General features: G+C 39.8%; 1 protein-coding gene and 1 pseudogene across 4 annotated transcripts in view; one reads left to right on the forward strand and one right to left on the reverse strand.

Moving 5' to 3' along the window:
• ABL2 (c-abl oncogene 2, non-receptor tyrosine kinase) overlaps positions 1-14407 on the reverse strand; it is a 185335-nt gene that overhangs the window by 82919 nt on the left and 88009 nt on the right. The window lies entirely within an intron of this gene.
• On the forward strand, positions 1280-2055 carry LOC102841103 (annotated as a pseudogene).

Below are 14407 nucleotides of genomic sequence, written 5' to 3' on the forward strand. Positions count from 1 at the left end.
AAAAAACATAAAAAAAAAAAAAGAATCCTAGTGCTATCTCCTTTCACCAGACCCATATAGACAAGTTAAAAACTATTCAGTGGGGATTCTACCTTCTCCCCCATACCCTCTGAAACTAAACTCCCTCTTAAAAACCTGTAAGCCAGTGACTTCGTGCCCTTATGGCCCTCCCACCCCTATCAATCCTGTGTACAGAGGGTGTAAACTTGATCCTTGATGGGAAGATGTCTTCCCTCTCGGTTGGTATTTTGAGCTACTACATCCATAAGTATAGGTCAAGTTCATCAAATTGTAGAAATTTACACTTGCTTCTTGTATCAAAATTCTTTATCTTCCTCTAATTGAGTTCTGATCATCAAGCCACCCAAGCTAGGTCAAATGGGTACTATCTTCATGTGTGGGTGTTCTTGCATGCCCCTCCCCCCACTTCATATAAGCTGGACACTTCACTCTCATCTCTAGCCTATCGTGGCTAGGTCAGTGTCCATGGGTTCAGGAGCTCCCAAGTCTCCCCAAAATTTGGACCAACCAGCCCTTCCTCTTTTCTCTTTCAAGGTTAACAGTTTATGGAAATGGTCAAACTCAGTCCATTATCTTCATTACTGACTTTCCCACACTTCCATTCACATGTAGACCAATTCGGTCACCAGTGAGCTTACATGTCTGCTCACGTTTTCCCTTTGAGTTTCAGTCTTGGAATGGGATTTGCCCTGAAGGGACTTGATTGCTTGTCTTAATGACTCCCAGGCAAACAGCTTGCTTGTTCTTGTAATAGCCAGTCTGCCATTTTTGTTTTTATTTTTCCTGCTGGTCTTTCTTTCAAGACATGTCTTCTGTTCCTTTAGCTGCTCCTGACTGGTCTACATGTCACTTCAAGTGGGAATGTCCCACCTCAGAAGGTTCTGGACGGGGCTCAGGTTTCCACCTAAGGTCCTATACACTACAAAGGTTCCACAAGAAGTCTATTTCACTGGGCAAGTTCTAGAACCCCTTTTAGGTATTTCTCTATATTACTTTATAAGAAGATAAATTGGAAGATTTCGTATGGCTAACAAGAAGTCAACCAGCTGCTCCTCAGTAACCTTAAACAGGGTCTGTGAGTTGGAAGTGACTTGATGATACACAAGAAGTCAAAGGTACTGAAAATTTTTTAAAAAGCAAATGAACAGCTTTCTGCTAGAAGTAGGCGATGTTCATGGGTGAGTACCACTTTCAAGTCCCTAATCTCATGCCCTTGCCCACCACCGCCACCAGCTCCATGTCTAGGGAGCTTGCGAGAATGTCCCCAGAGCTCAATAACCTTTTGAACACCACCTGTGACAGGACAGAGCAGGGACAACTGACTCTACTCTGTGATGTCAAAACAGATTGCAGTTTCCTGGCACACCACTTTCTTTCCTTCTACTTCAAGGCTAATTGTCAAGTCTGCTTTATGGCTCTCATCTAGTCCTTCAGTCACTACAACATCAAGGGACAGAAGCTGGATGTCAGCCTGACCATTGCATGGGAGTGGGAGCAGCTTATGTTCCTCAAGGATCTCAAGTCCTTGGTGGACGTCTTCTTCAGGACCCAGGAGCCACACCCCCTGCAGTTTCTCAGAGAGGCCAGCATTGGAGATCTGTGGCTACTGTATGAGTTTGTGAAGGCAGCCCTAAAATCTGTGGACAGTGGGGTGGCTGCACGAAGGTGCTCAGTATTGCTGGTGGATGGCCTTAGTGTGCTGCTAAACCTGGGCATGGAGGTTGTGACTGTGCTGGACTTCTGCAAAGCCACCATGTGCTGGAATCTAAAGGAAAACATAGTGGCCCTTGAACATGAAAGCAGAGACACCGAGAATGAAGAGGATAGCATCTCCTGAATGGCCTCAATCCCCAGAGTCACCTGATCCTGCGGGTTGAGGGCCTGGCCACTGGCTTTTGCTGGGACGTGCATGGGCAGCTGACGATCAGTGGAGCAGCCATAGCCCATTGGGAGCAGAACCTCACTTACCAGTACAAACTATACAACAAAAGTGCGACCTTTCTTGCCAGAGGAATGATTCCTGCTGTTCTGTGACTTGATTTAAGGGCAGTGACAGCTACCTTGGACTGCTTTTTTGTTTGCTTTTTATAAAAGAATTCAACCTAGCAGAAATGGATCCTTATGCCTTTGTATAGTATTTAAAGCTAACCGGAGCTCTAGCCGATCCCAGTGATGGTCAAGTGGTGCTATTTTGGTATACCTTTGTTTCCTTGGATCCTGTTCAGAAAGCACAATGAAGAATCCATGACCCTGCTTCTGCGGAGAGAGAGCTGGGTGTTGAGCTCCAGTGAAATGGGTCCTTTAGAAACATCCATGTAAGTACGCTCCAACTGCTCATTTATGTTGTTGTGCCTTTTGGAGATAGAATATTAGGAATATACATACCAGAAAATAGCCAGTCCAAATCACCACGGGTGGTGTAAAGTGAGTTCCTGCATCATAATCACACGTAGGCTGTCTCACTTCATTTTCACCTTCATTCTGCATGGTTTGACTCCAGTGAGGAAAGGCTTAGAAAGGTTTGGGAGTATATTTACGGCTATAGTGCAGGTTGCAGTTAACGGGGCCCAGTTCCACTGTCCTTACTTACTGACGAACAGTCATGGAAGTTGGAAGCAGACTCCCAACCTAATTCGCCTGGGTTTGGTTTCTCCTGGTTTTGCTCAGACAGTGATTGAGTCCTAGCGCCAGGGCCTTGGTCACATAAGGTCTGATGTAGGGCGCAGGTATGCATGGCCTCGGTGAGTGGGTCGGGAATGTTCTTGCTATTAGCTCGGGGCCTTGGTGAGAAGTCAGTGCCTCTTCCTGTGAAGATGGAAGGAGGTGAGTTCTTACCCCAGCATCATGTAGACACCCCTGCCCCTACTCAGCTGCTCAGTCAAGGTCATCTTAGCATACAACAGGGTATTTTCAAAATGGATATATTTTATTGTATGCAGTAGCACTGTTTTGCAGTATACCAAGGTAAAATCCTGGTGTGGTGCTGTGGGTTAATGAGTCAGACTGCAAAGCTATTTGAACTGCAAGGTCAGCGGTTCAAGCTCACCAGCTGCTCCTTGGAAACCTTATACAGGGTCGTTATGGGTTGGAACCAACTCAATGGCACTTAACAACAACAAAGGGAAAATAAAAAGCAACTGAACAGCCTCTAAACTTCTACAAAATTAATTTTCATCAGGTCAGTCAATAATAGCAGTTAATGGATAGCTCCCCACCTTTCCAATGTTTTCACATTCAGAAAAAAATTAAAAATGGCATTTTATCAGGACTATGCTTTCCTTCTCCCTCTGCTGATTCAAATACTATATATCTTTCAAGGTTTGGTTCAAGTTCCTGGATTCTCCTGGATCCTGACCAAATTTCAGACCAAAGTTCAGAGCACTCTTTGCCTAAAACAGCAACTGAACATATTCAATACTGTAATTACTTCCTGTTTTTAGGTCTTCCCCCCCACCATCCTATAGGCTCAGAACTATATACAGTTATGCATCACTGTGCTGTAGGCTAATGCAATGGACTGCAAAGTTGGTATATATATATATATATATCTCCCTACTAGCGTAGTGGTTACGAATTGGGCTGCGAACCGCAAGGTCAGCAGTTTGAAACTACCAGCTGTTCCACGGGAGAAAAATGAGGCTTTCTGCTCCCGTAAAGATTTACAGCCTCGGAAACCATGTACAGGGTCGCTATAAGTCGGAACCAACTCCACAGCACATGACAACAACAAATATATATATGTGTGTATATATATATATATATATATAAAACCACAAGGTCGGTGGTTGAACCAGCTGCTCCTTGGAAAGCCTATACAGGGTTGCTATGGATTGGAACCAACTCGACAGCACTTAACAACAAACACCTGTTCAGGCAATTTCTGGGCAAGTACATCCATGGTCCCAACCCCTATAAAGCCCATTATATTAAAAATCTGAGGTAAATATTGTGCTTCAAAATAACATAGAGTTGTTACTTTGCATTTCATATATATATTACTAATCTTACTGGATTATGGACATCTAGTACTATAAGACTATACTCATTTTCATCACTGTCCAATAAACCCAGTCAAGTGATATTTAAAAGCGTTCACTCATTTTAAATATTCAATAAGTATTAAACTTCGTCCCAGAAAAAAAAAACATATATATATATATTAATAATATATTTTCCCTTTCTCTATCTCAGTATTTCTGAACATTTTTCCCATGTTGTCACTCTAGGGAATAAAACTGAATATAATTTCAATAAATACAATTACTTAATTATGACATAAAATTTATTCAACTTCTCCCTAACATGAGAAATAAAATGCTAGAAAGATAAAATTTTGCAGGGTAGCATTGAGTTTTGAGGGTCACAAGCCATTGTCAATACCTAAGTTGGTATCACCTCTGTTAACAATCACCCTCTATACCTACCCAAATCCTTCATGCACTTGAAGTTCCAAACAGGACTTATCAGAGCCTTCTTTAATTATGTAACCATAGATGTCAACCTATTTTGGACTCAAAGTCTACTATCACAAAAAAGGAAGAACCCATTTGTCTACGTAAGGAAAAACTAAACAATATAAACAAAGATATATTGTAGATTCATGGGCAGAACAAGATGTAGGAATCTGGGCAGGTTAATAATTAATACATATTCAAATTAATAATCTTTAAAAAAATTATTGTTCAACAGTCACTCAGAGAAAAGGCTAAAGGTTGCACTGAGGAAGGGGAAAAAAGGGGGCGAAAGAAGATTACGTCTAAATGCCTCATCTGTAGTCCTGATTATCTCTGGTTCCCTACTTATCAAGTCTTCCCGAAATTACCCACTGCAGCAGTTTGCCATTCTCTGTAGTGATCACACAACCTTATCAAATTATTTTTCAAAGCCACATAAAATACTATCTCTGAAAGGATTAATTTTCTCTACCTTGTTATATTTCCAGCAAACCTCTAGAAATTGACTCTCTGAAGAGAGACCCAACTGGTTCATGCCTTAATCCAGCTCACTGAGCTTGTTGTTGTTGTTGTTGTTATGTGCCATCGAGTCAGTTCCGACCCATAGCGACCCTGTATAGGGTTTCCGAGGGTGTAAATCTTTATGGGAGTAGAAAGCCTCATCTTTCTCCCGCGGAGCAGCTGGTAGTAGGATAAGGAAATAGCTTAATTGGAAAAGATGGCTGGATGTGTGTATATACACATATGCATGTATTTGGGTGTACTGGATGGCTTAAAACAATAGAAATTTATTGTCTCTTAGTTCTGGATGCCAGATGTCTAACTACTGACTGATCACTGGACCAAAACCAAGGTATTAGCAGGCTACACTCCCTCTGGAGGCTCAAAGAGAACCCAGTTTGGTTTTTCCAGCTTCTCGGGTCTGCCAGCATTTCCTCACGTATGACCACATCACTCCAGTCTTCAAAGTCCAGCATCTTCATAACTCTCTGTTTGATCTTCACATTGCTTTCTCCTGTGTGTGTAATTGTGTGTGATGTCTTCCTCGGCCTTCTTCTTATAAGGACCCATGTGATTGCATTTAGGGCCCATCCAGAAAATTCACAATAATATTCCCATCTCAATAAAGACTCTCTCTCCACTCTCTTTTTTTGGCCCTATAAGGTATCAGTCAAAGGCTCAGAGGATTAGGATAAGGATGGTTTGGGAGGATGAAAGGTTACTTTTCAGCTCCCAAGTCCCAATGACTTAAATCCACCAGCTGCTCTTCGGGAGAAAAAAAGACGACTTTCTGCTCCAGTAAAGATTTATAGCCTCGGAAACCCTACAGCCTCAGAATCCACTCAGTGGTAGTGGGTTTTTGTTTTTTTATGCTATAGCCTAGGGATAAGTACACTTAGATAGTCTAAAGATATTCAAGAAAACTTGTGTTGTTTTCCTTTTTGGACACTGTGTGTATATTCTGTGGTTGCTAATAGCATATCCATTCACCCAGGCATCCAACCCATAAATCTTGTTGTCATTCTAGACTCTTGTTTCGTCCCTAATTCCCTATCACCAAAACCTGGTGCTTTTTTTGTTGTTGTTTCATTATCTCTCAAATCCATCTATTCCTCTTCATCCCACAACCACTCTTCTGGTTTAGGACCACTTTACTTCTTTGCCTGATGTCCTACAACAACACTTCAGAAATCAATCTCATTCTGCTCCAATTTAACATTCACATTTGCTTTCATACTAATATTTTGAAAGTGTAAATCCCAAGTTCTGTTTCTGTGAAAAACCTCTAATAGGCTCTCCACCACAGGGAGTTACAGTCCAAATTCCTAAATATGGTATACAAAGAGCCTGCATGACTTGGTCCTTTCCTTGCTTGCCTTTCCAGTCCCATCTCCCACCATTCTCTTTTTCATGCCTATGCTTTGATCATATGTATCCCTACCACTAGTGCTCTGAGCATGTAAAATTGTCCAATACATGCTAATTTTTCTTCCTAAATTCCCCTTCCCTTCCAATTTCTTAATGAATTCACCATACATTTGATTCATGTTCAATGTTCTTGTAGTTTATCACAGATGATAAAGTCTACACTGTGTCATAATCATATAGATTTCTGTTTATTTTTATTTATTTATTTGGGAGAGGGAAATATCATATAATTCAGAAAAATACAAAGTACTAAATCTGGTAGCACAGTGGTTACGAATCGGGCTGCGAGCCTCAAGTTCAGCAGTTTGAAACTACCAGCTGTTCTGTGGGAGAAAGATGAAGCTTTCTGCTCCAGTAAAGATTTACAGCCTTGGAAACCCTGTACAGGGTCGCTATGTGTCGGAACCGACTCCACGGCACATAACCACCACCTACCATCACCACTATTATTTGTATGTGTGATCTTTGCCACATCACCTCACTTAAAAGGAGGTATTATATACAAAGAGAGTTAAAAAAGTTTATGGAAAAACAGAATAAAAACTAATAGAATTTCTCAATGAACCTTTTGAAGTTTGCTTTTATGTCTATTCACAATCATTTTCCTAGCAGATAGTATGGTGCTGTGGGTTAATGTGCCAGACTGCAAAACCGTTTGAACTGCAAGGTCGGCAGTTCAAGCTCACCAGCTGCTCCTCAGAAACCCTATACAGGGTTGCTATGAGTCAGAATCGACTCAATGACACTTAACAACAACAACAAATATTTACTAAATTTTTTTGTTATATAATTTTTTACTAATTATAAAAGCAAAACTTGCCCATTTCCTAGAATCCAAAAAACACATAAACAAAGACAATTAAAAGTAGTTAATCCCATCACCCAGAAATACCTACTGATATTTTTCATATATTTTTATCTTTTTTAAAAAATCTTGTTTTAAAAGATATTTTCTAATATACATTCTTACAGTGATTTTTCCCCTTAAAATTAAAATATAATTTCCAGCTTAAGGTCAGGAACTTGGTAACAGAAGAAATTCAGTTGGTAGATTTGTTTGGGACATGTACAAATTTGATTTACTTCATTTAGATTTTTATTCCAGATTCCTAAGATTCAAATCTATAAAAGTGATAAAATTTGCTTTAATGTCTTTCTTAAAACCTAACTAACAGTAAGTACTTTTTATATATTTATAAATGTATATGCAATTATTTCAACCATCTATCAATCTTAAAAGGATGAACAAATTTTAAAACAAAACATATGCTGTGATCCATTCCTAAAGTATTTTACCCATTTTGTGGCCAAAATAACAACTGTCCTCAAAATATAAATAGACTCACATGTTCCCAAAAGCAAACAGCCACATTGTCAAAGTCTACATATTTCAGAAATGTATTCTAATGAGGTCTTCTCTTTACTCAGCTCTTCTTTCTTCTCACAAGGGTAGGTCTGGAGCTTCGCTTTTGCCCACCCTCAAGGAAATGGAGGACTTGCCATGATTCATTATACTCAGAGACACTAATTGGGCCACTGATTGTCCTCCTGCCTGTTACTAAAAGACATGGCCTTTGCATGCAACTAAAGATATAAGGCCAATCCACCTATCTACTGCCATCAAGTCAATTCCGACTCACAGTGATACTGTCTAGGGTTTCTAATGTTACAAATCTTTAGGGGAGATTCATCTTTCTCCTGCAGAGTGGCTGGTGGGTTTGAACTGCTGATCTTGCAGTTAGCAGCCCAGTGCTTACCCTACTGTGCCACCAGGGCTCCTTAAATTGGTCCTGGCTAACAATATTTCTGCAATGGAAATTAAGGCCAAAATTCCTGCTAATGATATAGAAATTGCCATCCCGCCTCCCTTAGTTCCAGGGGTAGAATGCATTCTTGAAAGAGGGCCTTTAATAAAGGAGTGATCTAGAGTAGAACCTAGTAATTCTTATGTCTGACTGTGAGAACCTCTTAATGCCTCCCTAATAGTATCTCCTTTCACTACTTACTATTATTTCCCTCTTTTTGAAGATGTAGTTATTCTGAAATTAACCATTTTAAGAGGTAGTATAAATTATCAAGAACCAGTACTGAAGGGAGAAATCCAAGCAATACTGAAGGCATTGGTGAAAAAACAAGTCTCCTGGAACTAACAAAATACCAACTGGGATATTCTAACAAACAGCTGCCTGGCCAACTGATTGGAAGAGACTTGTGCCCATTCCAAAGAAGGATGAACCAATGGAATGTGGAAATCATCAGACAATACCATTAATATTGCATGCAAGTGAAATTCTGCTAAAAATTTCAAAAATGACTGCAAAAGTACATTGAGAGGGAACAGCCAGAGGTTCAAGCCAATTTCAGATGAGGGCATGGAACAAGAGATGTAACTGCTGATGTTATATGGATCTTGGCTGAAAGTAGAGCATACCAAAAAAATGTTTACCTGTGCTTTATTGACTACGCAAAGGCTTTTGATTGTGTGGATCATGACAAGCTATGGACAACATTATGGAGAATGAGTTTTTCGGAACACTTAATTGTGCTCAGGAGAAACCTGTACACAGGCGAAGAGGCAGTTGTTAAAACAGAACAGGGAACATTTAGAAAAGGTATGTGCCAGGGTTGTGCTCTTTCACCATACTTATTTAATCTGTATGTTGTGCAAATAATCCGAGAAGCTTGATGATATGAAGAAAAACATGGCATCTGCATTGGAGGAAGTCTCATCAACAACCTGCGATATGCATATGATACAACCTTGCTTGCTGAAAGCAAAGAAAACTTAAAATATTTATTGATGAAAATCAAAGACCACAACCTTCTGTATGGTTGCACCTCAATATAAAGAAAATAAAAAACAAAAATCCTCACCACTGGACCTATAAATAACATCAAAATAAATGAAAAAAAAAAAAAAAAGACTGAAGTGATCAAAGACTTTATTTTGGTCAGCTCAACCATCACAACTCATGGAAGCAACAGTCAAGAAATCAAACAACATATTGCATTAGACAAATCTGCTGCACAAGACCTCTTTAAAGTGCTGAAGAGAAAAGATGTCAGTTTGAGGAATAAGGTACGCCTGACCCAAGCGCACCTAATTAGTATTTTCAATAACCCCATATGCATGTGAAAGTTGGACAATGATAAAAGAAAACTGTAGAAGAATTGATGTATTTGAGTTATGGTGTTGGAGGAGAATATTAAAAGTACCATGAGGACTGAAACAAGACCTTTACCTCATGCCTTATACAAAAATCAACTCAGCATGGATTAAAGACCTAAATGTGAATCCCAAAATTATGACAGCCATCAATGAAAAAATAAGAACAAATGTGAGGGCTCTAATTCAGGGAATACACAGACTATCAAACACTTTGGAAACTACACAAACAAAAGTAGACAAAATAGATGATTGGGACATACTAAAAATTTTAAACTTGTGCGCATCAAAAGACTTCACCAGAAGAGTAAAAGGGGAACACACAGAATGGGAAAAAATATTTTGCAATGACACATCAGACAAAAAATATTTTGCAATGACTCATTTCTGAAAATACATAGGAAACTATAACACCTCTACAAGAAAAAGACAAATAACCCAATTAAAAAAGGGGCACAGGACATGAAGGGACACTTCACCAAGGAGGAGATCCGGGCAGCCAACAAACATATGAAGAAATGTTCACGATCACTAACCATTGCTGTTGTTGTTAAGTGCCACTGAGTCGATTCCGACCCATAGCGACCTTATACAGGGTTTCCGAGGAGCGAGTGGTGAGCTTGAACCGCCAACCCTGCAGTTCAAACAGCTTTGCAGTCTGGCACATTAACCCACAGCACCACACCAGGACTCCATTAGAGAGATGCAAATCAAAACAACAATGAGATATCATCTCACGCCAGCAATAACAACAAAGATCAAAAAAGCAGAGGATAATAAATGCTGGTGAGGATGTGAAGAGACTGGGATGCTCCTGCATTGCTGGTGGGATTGCAAAATGGTCCAGCCTCTCTGGAAAGCAATATGGTGCTTCCTCAGAAGATTGGAAATAGAAATACCTTATGATCCAGCAATTCCTCTACTTGGTATTTACCCACAAGAAATATGAGCCATAACACGAATAGATGAATGCATACCAATGTTCATAGCAGCACTATTTACAACAGCAAAAAGATGGAGACAGCCTAAGTGTCCATCAACTGAAGAATGGATAAACAAACTGTGATACATACACACAATAGAATATTATGCTACCTTGAAGAACAACAAGGAAGCTGTAAGCTATCACATAACATGGATGAACTTTGAGAACATTATGTTGAGTGAAATTAGTCAATCACAAAAGGAAAAATACTGTATAGGACCACTACTATAAAAGACTAAGAAAAAGAACCCATACTTAAGGTGGTGGTGGTGGGGGGATTCTTTGCTGGTTACTGGGATCTAAGGGGGAGGGGGAGGGGAGGGAGGAGGAGGTAGAACACGGGGTAGGGAATAGACACAGGATAGTTTGGGTGCTGGGGAGGGGGGCAATACACAATAAAGGGGAGGGAGTAGAAGAACAAGGCAGATGGTAAAACAATTAGGCAGGTTTACATGGGCTAAGTGGGACAGAGGTAAATAATGATGTAAGCACAACCTCAGAACAACAGGGCTCTGGGATACAGGGATTGAGACATGGCTGGTATGAGCAAAAGGGGGGAAATAATGTTAAGATACTTGACTGTCTTTTGAATCTTGGTTTCCCTGGCATACCATTATAAAATAGACACTTGAGGGGGAGAGAAAGGAATAGCCAGAAATATCACCATAGAAAGCTTGTAAGTCTGTCTTCTGCCTATAACTGATTAGAATACCTAAAATGGGGCTACAATGTATCCAGTGAAGGAGGCTTCAGGCAGAGCCTCTGCATTACATAAAATCATAGGTAGAATCCTGAACCACATCCAGAATCTTCTGAGGTGGGAAATTTCCACTTGAAAGGACAAGCAGACCAGCCTGGAGCAGCTAGAAGTAAAGAAGATACTTTCTTTCTTTTGAAAGAAAGACCAAAAGGAAAAATACAAAACAATAACTGCAGTCCAAATGACTACTACAAAAACAAGCAAGTTACTCGCCCAGGAGATATCAAGGCAAATGGTCGGGTCCCCTCAGGCAAACCCCCGTCCAAGACTAAGACTTAATGGGAAAACACTAGCAGACACGTGCTCTGACTGGTGAGCATGTTGGTCACCAATTAGGGGAAGTGAGGGAAAAACAGCATTGAAGCTGCGAGCTAAGTCCAACCACATTCAACACACACCTGTGAACAAATCTTTACATTGAGGCTCATTCTCACCCCGTCCATACACAGAGTAGACAGGATGGGCAACTTGGCCATTGGCTACCAAAATGGGAGGGCCTACAAAGGCAAGAAGCGACTCTCATACTTCAGACACACTATCAAGAAGGACCAGTCCCTGGAGAAGGACGGACATCATGCTTGGTAAAATAGAGAGTCAGAGAAAAAGAAGATGACCCCCAACGAGATGGACTGGCACAGTGGCCGCAGCAATAGGCTCAGCACAGCAACAGTTGTGAGGTTGGTGCAGGACCAAGCAGTGTTTCGTTCTGTTGTGCATAAGGTCGTTGTGAGTTGGTAGACTCAATAGTGCCTAACAACAAAGAACAGACGCAAGCTTGGAAGCACTCACTCATCAATGCTAAGAAATTTGGAAGACTGGAACAGATCCATATGTGAGCCCATTCCAAAGAAAGGTAATCCAACAGAAAATGGACATTACTAACAATACCATTAATACCCATACAAGAAAAATTTTGCTAAAGATAATTTAAAAACAGTTGCAACAGTATATTGACAGTAATTACCAGAAATTCAAGCTGGATTCATAAGAGGCCTTAGAATGAGAAATATTACTGCTGATGTCAGATAGATCGTAGCTGAAAGTAGAGTATAACAGAAACAAGTTTACCTGTGTTTTATTCAATATGCAAAAGCATTCAACTGTGTGTATTATAGAAAATGATGGATAACATTGAAAAAAAAATGGTAAGGCCAGAACACTTAACTGTATTCATGTGGAACCTGCACATAGACTAAGAGGCAATTGTTTGAACAGAACAAAGGTATACAGCATCGTTCAAAATCAGGAAAAGAATGTGTCAGGCTTATATCCTCTAATCATACTTATTCAGTCTGTACGCTCAGCACAATTTCTCAGGTGAAACATATGAAGAATTTAGCATCAGGATTGGAGGAAGACTGATTAACAACCTGTGATCTACAGATGACACATGTTGCTTGTTGAAAGCAAATAAGACTTGAAGTACTTACTGTGGAATTTCAAAGACCACAGCCTTCAGTATGGATTACAGCATAGCATAAAGAAAACAGAAATCCTTACAACTGGACCAATAAGCAACATCATGATAAATGAAGAAGAGATAGAACTGTTGAGGGTTTCATTTTACTTGAATTCACAGTCAACATCTATGAAAACAGGAGTCAAGAAATCAAACATATCAAGCAACATACTGCATTGGGCAAATCTGCTGCAAAAAATCTCTTTAAAAGTGTAAAAAAGTAAAGCTGTGTGTCTTTGAAGATGAGGCACACCTGACCAAATCCATGGTATTTTTCAATTGTTTCATATGCATGTGAAAGCTGGACAATAAATAAGGAAGGCCAAAAATGAATTGATGCATTTGAATTGTTGTGTTGACAAAAAATACTGAATATACAATGAACTGTTAAAAGAACAGACATGATGTCAGGAAGAACCAATCTCTAGAGAAGGACATCATGCTTGGTAACATAAAGGATCTATGAAAAAGAGGAAGACTCTCCATGAGATAGATTAACATAGTGGCTGGAAAAATGGGCTCAAACATACGATGGTGAGGATGGTGCAGGACTAGGCAGTGTTGAGTTCGGTTGTACATAGGGTCAGAATTGTTTAGAGTTAGAATTGACATTAGGGCCCATAACAAGTTGTTCTGAGATAATGCAGTATTTGCATTTGTGAACAAGTTGCCTACTCATTTTTAGAAAAGATTCGTTAAACAGAGTTTTTTTCATTAGACAATATCACCTCTTTTTCTCTGTATTAATCACTGTACCTTGCCCATTGTTGTTGTTGTTATGTGCCATCGAGTCGGTTCCGACCCATAGCGACCCTGTACAGGGTTTCCGAGGGTGTAAATCTTTACGGGAGTAGAAAGCCTCATCTTTCTCCCGCGGAGTGGCTGGTAGTTTCGAACCGCTGACCTTAAGGTTCGCAGCCTGATTCGTAACCACTACGCTACCAGAGCTCCTTGTACCTTGCCCATAGCAAGCATTTAATTACTTTTAGATTAATGTTGGAAAATCTATGCTAGCATGAGATTTCCATGTAAACGAAAAATGACTCAAAGCAACTATAGCTCTCCATACAGTATGAATGTATTAATTGCTACCATTTATGAAGCAAATATTATGTACCAGGTACTTTATACTTCAATTGATATAATTTATATCTTTACTTACAACCCTGAAGAGCAAACATTATTACCAATTTACAAATGCCAAGAAATGTCAAGTAACTTTTTCAAGTTCCTGAACTACTTGGTGAAGCTAAAATTCAAAATTCTTAGTCTTGTTTGACTACAATGTCCATGCTTTTTTTTTGTGATTACAGGATGCACTTCTCATGTGTCAATATGGTGCAAAAGAACCCATTGCTTATCTTATAGGAATGGTATTGAAAACAGCTAGGCTCTCCAAGTGGGTTGATCTTGATTCATCTGCCCATATGTGAAATGGCATTTAAAAGTCAGCCCTAAGAAACAAATCAAACTAGCATGCATGTGCTTACCAGTCAATTCCATCAAATCAAAGTAGAAACCTCTGCATTTACTGCCAGCAGTGAATCGGTTACAATTTTTTTCAGAATGGATGCACTATGGCTCAGATTTAAAAATTTTTGCTGCATAGGTCATGCCAGAACTTATAATACGT

The sequence above is a fragment of the Chrysochloris asiatica genome, unplaced genomic scaffold (assembly GCF_000296735.1).
Source record: "Chrysochloris asiatica unplaced genomic scaffold, ChrAsi1.0 scaffold00100, whole genome shotgun sequence".
Lineage (NCBI taxonomy): Eukaryota > Metazoa > Chordata > Mammalia > Afrosoricida > Chrysochloridae > Chrysochloris > Chrysochloris asiatica.